Raw genomic sequence first — 14,406 nt, 5'->3', positions numbered from 1 at the left:
AAAACTTTTGTTCTGTGAAAGCTGATGTGAAGAGGATAAAAAGACAAGCTACAGAATGGAGCACAGTATTTGCAAACCACAGATTTGACAAGGAAGTGGTGTCCAGAGTATATGACAGACTCTCCAAACTCAATGCTAAAAAATAAGCAATTCAATCAGACAACAGGAAAAATACATGAACAAACATTTCATAGAAGAGGATATACAGATGACAAATACATTAAAAGGTGTTCCACATCATTAGCCATTAGGGAAATGAAAATTAAAACTATAATGAGATACTACTACATGCCTGTCAGAGTGGCTAAAATTGGGGAAAAAAAAAGTTAGTGAAAACACCAAACACTGATAGGAATAAAAAGAAATAAGTCTTTCATACATTTGCTGATGGCAATGCAAAATGGTCTGGCCATTCTGGAGCACAGTTTGGAAAGTTTCTTAGAAAGAGCAACTGTGCAGCTGCCATATGACCCAGCGATTGCATTCTTGTGTATTTATCCCAGAGAAATGAAAAATTCTGGTCACACAAAAATCTATATGTGGCTATTCATAGTCGCTTTATTTGTAATAGGCCTAAACTAGAAATTACCCAGATTCAACAGGTGAATTATAACTACATGGTGATATACCCATACTAATAATTTTTTTTAAAGATTGATTTATTTATTTGAGAGACAGAGAGAGAATGACCATGCAAAAGGGGGGAGAGACAGAAGGGATGGGAGAGAGAATGCTTAAGCAGACTCCCTGCAGAGCACACAGCCCAACATGGAGATTGATCCCAGGACTCTGAGATCATTACCTGAACCAAAACCAAGAGTCAGACCCTCAACCAACTGAGTCACCCAAATGTCCCTATATTGATAGAACTTTGAATTAACTACTGATACATATAATAATATGGATGAGTCTGCAGGGAATTACACTTAGTGGGAAAAAAAAAAACAGTAATGATCTATACTGCACGATTCTATTTCTAGATCATTCTTTCAATGAGAGAATTATAAAAATGGAGAAGAGATCAATGGGTAACAGGGGTTAGGGAAGGGGAAGATGGGAGCGCTAGCTGGATGTAGCTATAAAAGAGCAAGGCAAGAGAGTGTTGCGGTGATGGAAATGTACTGCATCAATGTCAATATCCTGACTCTTGCTCTGTACTTTTGCAACATGTATGTTATCATCCGGAGAAACTGGGTAAATGGTACAATTATTGTTTACAATTGCACATGAGTCTACAATGATTTCAAAGTGAAAAACTTAGTTTAGAAAAGAAAAGGGACACTATCTTTATTCTTTGCACAATGGAAAGTCAGTCAATCTCTACTAAGGCCAGGAGTGGGATGATCTGATGTAACTTTGGCTTCTGCACAGGGCCATGGTGGAATTGAGAAATGAGACAGAGGTGTGGCATCCCTACAAACAAACAAACAAACAAACAAAAAAGGTGAAGTTGGCTTGAACCGGGGATGCAGTAGTAGATGTGGACAAATTCTAGATCTCCTTTGAAGGTGATGGTAATACTGATAACCATGGCCAGTGGATTGGATTTGGGATGCTTCCCTCCCATATTTCTATCTCCAGGTTTGTATCCACTCATCTCTTCATGTGCATGTTATTGTACAGAGACGTCCCTTTCTTTTAAAATTTTCTAGTGCATCTAACTTGGGCATCTTGACGTTGGGCATGAGAAGTTCCCTCTATCCTCTCTTCTGAATAACTTCTACTTGTCCTTTAGGTCCCAGCTACAGGACAGGTTTTGAGGAGAGAGTCTTTTCCACAGTTTGGTTTTTAATGAGAACATCTTAAAATTACATATACTATCTTAGTAAATGCTCAAAGTAGAGGGAACAGCATGAGGATACCTTTAGAGTTAGGGAGTGAAGACAGGCAACAAGGATATTTCAAATGTGACCCCCTCTTTCTGATTAGAAATCTCCTAACACCTGCTTCATTGGTGGCCCTTTCTATGTTGCAAGAATTATGCACAGTGTTTCATATGGATTATTCCACTTAATCTTTGAAGAAAATTTATGAAATAAGCACTTACTGTTTTGATTTTACAGATAGCTAAAAGGAGTCCCAGAGAGACTAAGTATCCCTCCTAAGGTAATGAAGCTAGTCAGTGGTATAGATCAAGGACTCATTAACTCCAAGGCCTACGGGCTTAAACACCTGCCTGTTTCCATCCATGGCTTCAGCCTCACCCCTGTCTCTCTCCCTGGTCCCCAGGGACCTTAGGGTGGGGTTCCCTCTTCTTAGAAGTGTCTTATGATTTATTTCTATTGCATTGTTCATAGGCATTTCCCTGTAGCAAGCGTCCTTCTAGCACTTTAATATTTTGTTCTTCCTCCTGAGTGATCTGGTATAGACTCCTCCTTAGACATATTCTCATGGTACCTCAGGTACCACTAAATGGCCCTACACTTTAATCTCCATCTGAGTAAGTAGTGTTTTTGAAAACTCATTGGAAATAAATGTTTTACACTTTTTTTTTAAAATTATAGGATACATTAGCACTCACTTCAACCCAAGCCCTTAAAATCATCTGTCATCTTCAAGAACACGTTGGTAAACCAATCTTTGGTTGTTTGCACAGATCCAGAAAACTCTGGAATATCCAAGTGAGTACACAAGGCACTTGACCCTACTTGATGACAAGGAGTGCTTCCAAACTCCTTTTCCTTTGTGTGACATTTGGCAGTCAAATTGGTAGGCCTCCGCTGAAGCTTACAGAGCTTATTCTAGTCTCTGAACTCAAATGGCCCTAACAGGTAAAGGACCATTCCAAGTTGGTTGGTCTTCCATGTGTATTTTTTCTGAGTTCTGTATGAAGAAAATAAGCAGGGAAAAAGTTCAACTTCTATGGAAAAGGTTAAGTTTTATGGGCTGAGAATCACTGTGTGTGTGTGTGTGTGTGTGTGTGTGTGTGTGTGTGTGTGTGTGTTTATTGGGCTAAGGTCCAGAATATGAGCTCAATTAGCTACCTTCCAACCACTTGCAACCCCTTCTTGGAAGTCACAGAGGCTTCACAGGTAATCGGGATCTTTACCTGCACCTTTTCAGAAAGTCTTTTACCATGGGGGGTGGGAGACTTGGGTGTACAATAATTTGGTTGATTCTGTCAAATACACTCAGCTTAGAAAGATTTCCTGAAAAGGGCTGCCTGAGTGGCTCAGTCAGTTAAGTGAGGGACTCCTGATTTCAGCTCAGCTCATGATCTCATGGGTCTTTTTAATAATAATTTAATTTAATAATTATAAATAAATAATTTAAAAATTATTAATTTATTTAATAAATAAATAAAAATTCATTTAAAAATATTTCTTGAAAAAAATAGAGGCAACAAACTTTATTCAAGGGGATCTATCACAATAGGTGGAGGGGACTGCTCCAATGGGGGTTTTCTCTAGGGGAGAGATTGGACTCAACTCCAAATATAACAAAGGAAAATGGGCATTTATAGCCAAGAAGCAGAGTGTGCCTGTGTGGGGCCAGGGGATGGAAAATTACTGAGAGGAGATACCAGGAGTCTCGGGGGGAATTCTGGCTAAACCAGAAGGTGGAGGATGAGGAACCTGCTCAAAAAACATAGGTGATCAGATACTAAAGATGGGAGATTCTGATAAATGACTAAGCAGGATTCTTACTGTGATCAGACTATGCACAGATGATGACAGAATTAAAAAAGTCAGGGCCCTCTTGAGAAGAGAATTCAGAAAAGCCTGAGTAGAATTGATCAAGGAGAGAATCGTTGTTCCACTTAATTAAAGAAAGTTGCGGAGATAACCAGTCTGGGGCTCTCCCAGACAGACCCCTGTATTCTAGCCAGTGCAACTTTATCCACATCTGCATCTCCATCTGGAGGCCCTCCAAATCTGCACCATAGCACATTTACAACAGGGAGACCAAATACACCGACATACTCATACGTTTGCCTGTATCTGTGAAATCCATCGGGGTACCATGGAGGACTTTACAGGGGCAAACATGTCTATGGGAAGATAGGAACTAAATCCTGCTTTCTTTTTCCTTCTGAGAATGTGTGGTCCTTTTCTCAGTTGGGGTGCCTCGGAGCAAGGATAGTGAGAGAGACCAATGACTCTCCCCAGTGACTCTTTCATGTGAGAAGAATCCCGTCTGGAACTTCCTGCTGATATCACGTGCTATTGTCACATGATCTGCCACAGCAATTCATTTCTTGGACAACGTGACTGTCTTCAAAAGAGTTTTTAGAAATGACTTGATCCAAGATCGGCAGCCTTATCTCACTAACGCGCAGGTAACAGATAACTGAGATTTGCTAACTTATCCACCCACGCATCATGTGTTTTAAATAAAATGAGAAGACAAATACAGCCTGTTTCCACACTCAGGGTCAATGAACATTATGATGGAAGTATTGTGTAAGCAGACCTGATTTGCCCAGAGACAGCAAGAGGTAGGAAAGAACCTTCTAGTCCAGAGACAGACACACAATAATTGTTCTGTGTATTATAGTAATGCTCACCCAAGTTTCCTTTTTCCTTTGTTTTTAATTTTTTTAGAAATATTTTTATTTATTTATTTGACAGACAGAGAGTACAAGGAGGCAGAGTGGCAGGCAAATAGAGAGGGAGAAACAGGCTCTCTGCACAGCAGGGAACCCCATGCTGGGGTCGATCCCTGGACCCTGGGATCATGACTTGAACCAAAGGCAACTGCCCAACCAACTGAGCCATCCAGGTGCCCCTCCTTTTGCTTTTAAACATCAACATTAGATTACGGCAGGTAAACCATTTGTTGAGAAGAAATAAACTCATATTAGTGAGATTGAACTAGGTAGAGTGTAGTATAGAATTAATTTAAGGATAAACATTTCCAATAGCCCAGGAATGTTATAAATGAGATTTCTGTATATAAACTTTTGATTCTTCAGTGTGGATTATGTGACTGAGTCAGGTCATTTCCATTTCACTACTTATAATTCCTATGGATTAAATCTTTTCTTCTAGATGTAATGCAATATTCAGGGTGCAATGATAGACAACCGGGGCTCGTTTTTATCCCCTTAACACAAGGGCCATGCCCATAATTTAAGGGTTTCATGTGAAAGTGTGAGCTATGTTCTCAGAACAAAATTCTTTATTAGGACTATTGAGGGAATAATGGTGATTTTTCTATAATTGAAGCTTCTCGATAAAATATCTATTTCCCATTGCATGCTGAAAGAAGTTATTTTAACGTGAGGAAGCATTTTTAAAAACCCGTTTTAGAGCATGGGGAAGTCCGATGTTGACTTAACTCTATCATCTTTTATTTTTCTTGTGCTCATTCAATTGTTGGTGGAAGACAAAGACTGGGCTTACTTCTGCATGTATTGGATTTGGGAGTGCAGGAGTTTGTGGTCTGAGTAGCAGGCTGCTGATTTCGGGAGCCACTATTGTAGTGGTTGGTGGTAATGCAAACAGCTGCATTCAGTGGTCAGGCAGACAAGAGTTAAGAATTTATAAGAGTTAAGAATTTATATTATTAAGGGAACAGAGAGTAACGAACAGAAAAGGCACTACTATGGCCCATATTTAGCACTGTGACATTTTTTTAAACTACAGCTACCTGGTGAAAAATATTGGTGATAACGTATCACATAATAAGCGTAGTCTTTAAATGCTCTGTGATATTTCTCTGGGGTTTAAAATAGATTGTTTTTCTTAGAGAATGTCTGAAAAGGTTAAGGATTCTCTCAGGAAAAATACTTAAAGATGCAGATTGTGTTTAAAAAAAAAAGCACACCACCCAGATTGAAGATGCTTATGGCAGCCATTTTTGAACGATGGATTACCACTCTCCCTAACTGAATTCAGGTATATTTTTAAGACAAGATCTAAACATCTAGTTTTACTTATCTTTTTAAGATTTTATTTATTTATTTGTCAGAGAGAGAGAGAGTAGAAGCAAGGGGAGAAGCAGGCAGAGGGACAAGCAGACTCCCCGCTGAGTAGAGAGCCCAGCATGGGTCTCGATCCGAGGACCCCGGGATCATGACCAGAGCTGAAGGCGGACGCTTATCTGACTGAGCCACTCAGGTGTCCTGAAACATCTAGGTTTAAATAAGCATGGTGGAAGATGGGGTTTTAAGAATCGAGTTTAAAAACTGAAAGCACCATCATCAGTATTGTTAGTACTGAAACTGGCAAAGAAAAATGTGATTATTTACCTAATTTGAGAATGAGCAAGTGGGTCCTAAGTAAAAAAGGAAGGACAGAAATCACAGAAAATTATTAATCTATTTTATTTTATTTTGTTTTATTTTTTTAGATTTACTTATTTATTTATTTGACAGACAGACAGAGATCACAAGTAGGCAGAGAGGCAGGCAGAGAGAGAGGAGGAAGCAGGCTCCCCGCCAAGCAGAGAGCCCGATGCGGGGCTCGATCCCGAGACCCTGAGACCATGACCTGAGCGGAAGGCAGAGGCTTTAACCCACTGAGCCACCCAGGCGTCCCTATTAATCTATTTTAAAAGCTAAATATTTCTTTATACCAAAACCTTTCATAGGCAAATGTCAATGAAACATTGATAACTGGGCCATGTTCATGACAAATATAAATAAATGTTAAATTTCTCATGAGGCAATTAGAAAAACCATTAATACTTTGAGAGGAAAGAATATGAACCACTAACTGTTCATTCTTTACTTGGTCTAGATAATATCATTTGATCTAATGCATTCTCAGTATGGTATTAGTTAGCACACATTCCCCCAAAATGTCTGCCGTCATGGGAACCCCTTCCTCCTCATTCCCTAACAACTAAGCATTAGGGTGCTAGAGTTGGGTTTTCCTCACACAGAACAAAAATCAGAACTCTGGCACAGGGACAGGAACACTAATTTGGTCCGTGTCACATCAGTAAAATTGATTTTCTGAGTGTTTCAGATTAACAAATAATCTCATTTCATTTAAAACAAGGCCTTTTAAACATTTATTGTCAGGGTTTCTCATTCCAACTAATGGAAAGCCATTATTTCGCTTGTAAACATACCCAACCGCAAAATGGTGTGTTTGGCCACAGAATTTATATCCTGGTCCCTGGAACTGGGCAGCACCCCCTTCCTGGTGCCATTCAGCTTCCATCTCAGTAACTGCCCTATTCTCAAGCCCTTCGATCCTGCATAACTTAGCAGGCATGGAGAAAAGAAACGCATGCTTGTCCCTCATCATATAATATCACATGGCATTCTCCGTAGAGCGAGGTCTTGACCTGTCTGAAGATCGTTTGCTTCTATCCCTAGGCAGCTTTCTCCAAATAGGACTTACTATTCACCCCGTTTTCAGCATGATTTTCCTTCTTATGTCAGCCAGAGATCTGTTTCTAGGCTTTCCCTTCTTTACTTCTGGGAAGCCAACTGGCTAACAATTCTCCCTAGGGAGTCCATGGAAACTGTACACTCAGAGCAGCCACTAGGGGCACAGAGCAGCACAAAACAGCCAGAGTCTCTGAGCACATTATCAATAATATCAGCGTGTGAGTCTATCCCCCAGCGAAGTGGTTCGCAAGAGCCTACTTAAAGTGATTATTTAAAAAAATAAACCATAGATTTAGCTTCTGGATACTCAGCTTTCTGAAATAATAATTATTATTTTGTACATATAAAAGAATGGAAATAGACTATGATCTTTCAGAGAACAGCAGTATCAGAATAAGATTTGCCTATGAAAGCTTGAGCTTAAACAACTCCAACAGGGGCACCTGGGTGGCTCAGTAGGTTAAGCATCTATCTTCGGCTCAGATCCATGACCTCAGGGTCCTGGGATCGAGTCCCATGTTGGGCTGTGTGCTCAGCGGGGAGTCTGCTTCTCCCTCTCCCTCTGCCTCTCCCCACCAGTTGTGCTCTTTCTCTCAAATAAATAAATAAAATCTTTAATAAAATAAAATATGCTTTGATTCTTCACCTTAGAATACTGTCTGATTCTTTGGGTCCTTGGAGTGACATGGAGGTGTGCCAGAAGGAGATGCACAGGCTGAATATTTCTGAGGATCTCTTCAACTTTCCTGCCTGAAGATTCAACAAAGCAGGGAACTCTTAAGGCAGGTGAGAGCTCACGGCTAGGTCCTGTCTCTAAGCAGACAGTCCTATGGGAAGTCTGTTCCTCCTCCTCTTCTGCTCCCCAGGAACCATGCTGCCCCAGTGCAGCCCCATACCCCACATCATTCTTCATGTTCTCTGTCCTCTTTTTCCTTCTTTCCTTACTCAGAGAGCTTCTACTACAGCAACCATCCCATTCCTGTTGCAGTAATCATAAAACTTTCGAGAAAGAAAACACAAAAAATCCATTACATGCATACATACATACATACATACATACAAACACCATAATCCACAGCAGAGTTGTGGTCTCTGCTACCAAAAATAATAAAAAGTTAAGTGACCAGTTCAGAAAACAGAAGTACTAAACCTGTGCATTGGATAAATATTGTCTGTTTCCAAACATTATTTTGGAAGATCAAGGATGCTTTCAGACTTTGATGTCAGACACTGTCAAAACCGAAATCACATTCTTTTGGTTATTCTCACATAGGACAACTGATTTTTGAAGACAAAAGCAGTTTTGGGTAATAGCTAAAACTCACTCAGAGTCCTGCAGAGTGATTGGGGGGGGGGGTTCCTGTGAGGAATAACAAATGAGGGATCAATTTTGAGAAGCCATAAGGAGCTATAACATTGAACGTGGGAATTTATTGTGCATGGGATACAAAACAGCCGTTTGGATTCCCTGTATGTGTGTACATGTGTGTGTGATTGTAAGTAAAGTTATTGGTTGGAAATATGTCGGCACCTCGCTGTGGCATTTTCTAGAGAGACATCTTGGTCAGTCCCATCCTCATGCTTATGGACATGGTGCATGAGTCCCATCTCTCCAGTAGTGTAGGCTCCTTCAGGTAAGATCTTATCCATTCACCGTCACTTCACTCCCCGCATGGCCCAGACCTTTGCCTTGTACACCATGGGCACTTCCAAATTTCATCTAAATGAGGAAATGGACGAATGTGTGGTGTGCCTCTTGCTGTCCTTACCCAGGCTCCATGTTTTGGCCTGGGCTCCTGAGTGCACTTCTCACTCAAACTTTTGGATCACCCTGAATGCTGATTTTCATGTTTGCTACTATGTGGGTCCTCTTTTTTTCTTTTGCTGGTCTCTGCTCTCAAGACCATTCTCCAAAGGAAAGATCTCCATGTTCTTCTCCTGTTCTATATCATAACTACTCTGAAAGTAGATAGACTTTGGTGATGGACTGGATCAGGGAATGACCTCTTACACCTCAGGTTTTCTAGAACAGTTGATGTTTTCATCATTCATTGTGTAATTAATCATATCCTGCCTGAGGGGGTCTATGCAATTGGGTGGAGTCTAAGACGCTAGCATTATGTCTCCAGCTGTTGGTCACAACCCTCCTGTCTTCCCCTGGTCAGCTTTTCCTGATATTCTATCCTAGTGGGCATTATAGGATAATGGATAAAAGCGCTATCCTTGAAATAAAAAAAATATATTAAATGTATTTCTCCCTAATTGGCAAGTTTCTAGTTAAGCTTCAGTCTCCTGTCTAAATCCAATATGAGAGTATCTACTTCATAGGGATGTTCTATGTTTGGAATGAAACGATACTTTTTATTTTATTTTATCTTATCTCATTTTATTTATTTATTTGAGAGAGACAGAGCACAAACAGGAGGAGCAACAGGCAGAGGGAGAGAAAGAAGCAGGCTCCATTCTGAGCAGAGCGCCCGATGTGGCACTTGATCCCAGGACCCTGAGATCATGACCTGAGCCGAAGGCAGATGCTTAACATACTGAGTCCCTAAAACAATACTTTAAAAAGGCTTTATAGGGTACCTGGCACTATAGGTACTAAACACCTCAACGCATTATAATTATAACAACAACTTCTTTGCAAAGCAAATAATTTCAATTTTCTCCATGACTCTCTGAGTAGGTGGTCTTCTTTGTTTCCTGGAGAAAAATAGAAAGTTTTGTACAGACATTTTCAAAATTTCCATTCACATAACATACAAAATTACTTGCGTTAACACAACTCATTCTTGCCACAGAGAGATGTATCTAATTGTTTCCCGAGTACCTGATCTTTGAATCCCTTCCTTGCCTTGTCCCCAGACCTCTTCATATTATTATATCTATTTACATTATTTAATCTCTCCCCTTCCTATTATCACTTAAACAAATGCAAAATATCATTCCTGCCTTAAATTAAAAAAAAAAAAATACTGTTTTGACCCTATTTCTCCTTCTGTCTCTTGTTTTCATAGTCTACCATTTTGGAAGAGTTGCCTGCTATTGATTTTCTTTTCTCACTTCCCACGTGTAGCTCAGACAATTGCCAGCAAGCGTCTCCCCTCACCCCTGCCTGGAAACTGCTCTCCCCCAGTTCACTGAAGACCTATGGCTGAAGGAAACAGCTACAGGTAACAGCACAAGCTGTAGAACCAGACACTTGGCACCGAATTCTGTCTCCGACATTTGTTACTCTGCAATCTTAGGTGAGTTACTTAAACTCCCCATGCCTTAGTGTCCTGATCAAAAAAATGGAAATAAAATTACTGAGTGAATTCATGTAGAGAACTTAGAACAGAGGTCAGCGAACTGTAGCCAGCTCACTGACTGATTCGGAAATAAAGTTTTATTAGAACACAATTGTGCTGCTCACTCCTTTATGTGTTGTCAGTGACTGCTTTTGCACTTACAGGCAGAGGGAGTAGTTGCATATAGTTGCAACAGAGATTATACAGCCCACAAAGTCTAAAACACTTACTATCTGGCCCTCTATGGCAAAGTCGCTGAACTCTGGCTTATAACCGCCTCTGGCGCATAATAAGCGCTCGGGAATGTTAGATGGTGTTGTAACTCACACTCTGGGTAATACTTGCCATTCTATAGACAAGAAGACTGAGACAAAAGGGAATAAAGTGATTTGTCCAAGGGTATATAGTTTGTAATCAGTGGCGTCAGAACTTAAACACACCCTTAATATTTCTGACCCCCAAACTTATAACATTGACCATAATCTTGTATTGAGTTCAGACTCATTACAGAGCCTGTAAAAAAAAAAAAAAAGTCTCATTCCCTTGGCCTGTGTAAGCAGTGCCTTATTTAAACTTTGTCTTGCCTCAAGTCCTCATGCTATAAACAAGGTTTCGGTAAATGCCACATTTTCTAATTCTAGCACACATGTATTAAATAAAAACTTGCTGATTCATTTGTTCTAGAACAAGAATGTATCCTCCATCAGTCTTTAGACCTACCCCAGTGTGAACAGAACATGGCCTGCTATTATAAAAAACACCGTATTCACTGGTTTTTGGCAACATCCCCAAGTCACTCTCTCTCTCTTGCATTCTGTTTAGCTGGTAGATACTGCTTTTTTTTTTTTTCCTTTTTTCTTTTTTTTTTCTTCTTTTTTTTTTGGCTGAATCAACATGTGAACCTCATTTTGCAGGATTTGTTAAAAATATAATTAAAATGTTGTATAAAGGTTTAGGCCAAATTGGCCTGGATCCTAGAACACACTCTAAGCAAAACCTCAAGGAATATACATTCATAGAAAAGGTTTGCTCTCTGGGATTCCCTCCCACTTGCTTTAACCTGATATTTTGCTTATTCTGCTATGAAATTCCTCAGAGGAGTGAAACAGTAGCTTGCCTCATTAAGACTCATCATTTACAAGATGTTGACAAATGTTGGCATTTATCCTGTTAACATAATAAATGTGAGAAAAATGACCATTTGGCATAGATAGTTCCATGCAAAATGCAAGCATGGCTGAGAATGAGGATGATTTGTTGGGTTGTTGAAGAAGCTTCCTTCAGTGCTACATATTGGAATAAATATGTTTGGGAAATAATAATTATTTCTTCTTTGCCCCATAAATATAATTTCTCTCTCTCTTTCTCTCTCTCTCTTTCTCTTTGGCACTGGGCAGGCAGGATAGCTCAAAACATAATCAAACCTTGAACTCAGGAAAACATCCATATACATTTTGCTTTTTTTTTTTTTCATCCTTCAGAAGTTTAGAATTTTTTTTTCCTTTTCTGGAAGAAAGTGATTACTTTTGTCTAATTATTTTAATGCTTGGTTATTCTTTCATAAAATATGTATTTGTCTAATAGTTATACTTTTTTGTTGTTATTTTCCAATATTATGATGTTTCACCTTAAACTGAATACACAGAAGGAAGCATATACAAATACAAATGAAAAAGAGCTGGTGGGATTTTTTTTTTTAATGAAAAGGATTTCATCTCTATTAATGAAAATATGTTGAGACTTTAATTTATTCAGTTTTACAGAATTTGAAGTTGACACTGAGCTTCTAGATATGTGTATACACACACACACACACACACACACACACACACACACATTCATATATTTACATCAGGAAAGAGAAAAAACAGCCCCTGGCATCCAGGAGCTGGCCTGGCACTCACAGGCAGATCTCGGTGTTCTTCTGTTGAACATAAACAATTTCATCTGCACCAGACAAGGCCACTCTGTGATGAACGAAGACAAAAACGAGATCACTGCTTAGTCATGGCTGAACACAGACAAAGTCACAAACATTGTCTAAACCACACAGATGACCAAACACTGTCCCTGCTCCTTTCTCCTGCCCCGACCACCACTTTTTGAGTGATTAAATGCAACAACACTTTATCTTGGTGCCAGTTGTTCCTCCTTCTAGATAAGATTTATTAAGATACCCAAACACAAAAATTACCTATGATTCCCAATAGCACTCCATCCAGAGACAACACCAAATGTCATTCAACACAAACTCAAATCCTACAATAGGTCCTTTCTACTACCTTGTTACTGAAGAACGTCCTGTAACGTAACGTCCTGTAATGTAACGTGCATTCTCCCTGCTCTGTGGTAAGCAGTGCTTCCAACTTGTCAAATACGTGTGTGCTCCTGCTGGTGTTGGGCTGGAGGGCAGTGGCTATATAGAAACAGTAATACAATTACATCGCTTAGAAACACGGGCTGTCACATAGTAACAACCCCCTTACAGTTAAATGCTTATAAATGTTACTTTGCATGAATTTCTTCAATCCATTTTTATAATATTTCTATGAGGCAATCATTGGTATGATAGTTGGCATGCAAAGAAACTAATATGAAAGTAGTTAAGAGAACTAATAGTTTACATTTCAAAGCAACAATGTCACAATTTGAATCAGGGTTTTCTGACTCCTTGATTTAAACTTCACCCCAACATACAGAATTTGATCCAGCACAATCCTGCGAAACATTATGTCTTTATATGTCTGCATCTCCAGTAGATCCTAGGCTCCAAGAAAGTAGGGGCTTGTCCTATTAATTTGCATATACCTATTCCTTCCTGGCACGGATTAAGAGCTCAGTAAATATTTATTGGACTCAAGTCAACTAGGATATGCATCAGAAAAGGAAGCTATTTCCACTGGCAGGGGGAACAAAATCTTAGGTGATCTAAAGAAATGGATTCCTAAATGCAAATCTGTGTGACCCCATACCAAACAGGTGCAATTCAGAATCAGACTAACTGCTCCTGGAAGGGGATCCTGAAAGAGATGGAAAGGGCTCCACTTTGAGTACCGGTCAGGCAGTCCACCAAAATAGGGTGCATGATTCAGAGACCTGGTATTAATTTGCACAAAATCTCCTACTACCTGCCTTTTCAGACATGAAAAAAAAAGTTATGAACAAGGTGCAAACAGAGAAGGAACTTGAAACAGTGTTGGAAATTAGGAAATCATAGTAATCCAAAGTAAGAAGGAAACATTTGATATCAGTGAATGTAAGACAGAGGCTGTGAAATTGAGGAAAGACATCAGGACCAACTAGCCTCTTAGCTCACTGTTATAGCACTGAACCCCAGTGAGAAACACACAGAGGAGCACGCAGGCCAGTTTGGAGGGCAAGGATGGAAGAAAAGAGCACACATGGGAAGCCAGACAAGGAAATCTCATCATTTGTAAATATTGGTGATACCTCTGATACTGGGATCTGATTGTTAAGGCCGGTGATACTACTAAGATGATACATTAAATGAGTACCATTTAAAATATATTAGGTATGGGGCGCCTGGGTGGCTCAGTGGGTTAAGCCTCTGCCTTCAGCTCAGGTCATGGTCTCAGGGTCCTGGGATTGAGCCCCAAATCGGGCCCTCTGCTCAGCGGGGAGCTTGCCTCCCCCTTTCTCTCTGCCTGCCTCTCTGCCTACTTGTGATCTCTGTCAAATAAATAAATAAAATCTTTAAAAAATATATATATTAGGTAAACATGTACTTATAATGTGATTGCAAATACTTAAATACACACAAAGACAAAGACAAAGTAAATAAACGAGTACCACAGTTGCTACAGTTGGTTG

The sequence above is a fragment of the Martes martes genome, assembly GCF_963455335.1.
Source record: "Martes martes genome assembly, chromosome: 9".
Taxonomy (NCBI): Eukaryota; Metazoa; Chordata; class Mammalia; order Carnivora; family Mustelidae; genus Martes; species Martes martes.
Note: the sequence above shows the minus strand (reverse complement) of the source record.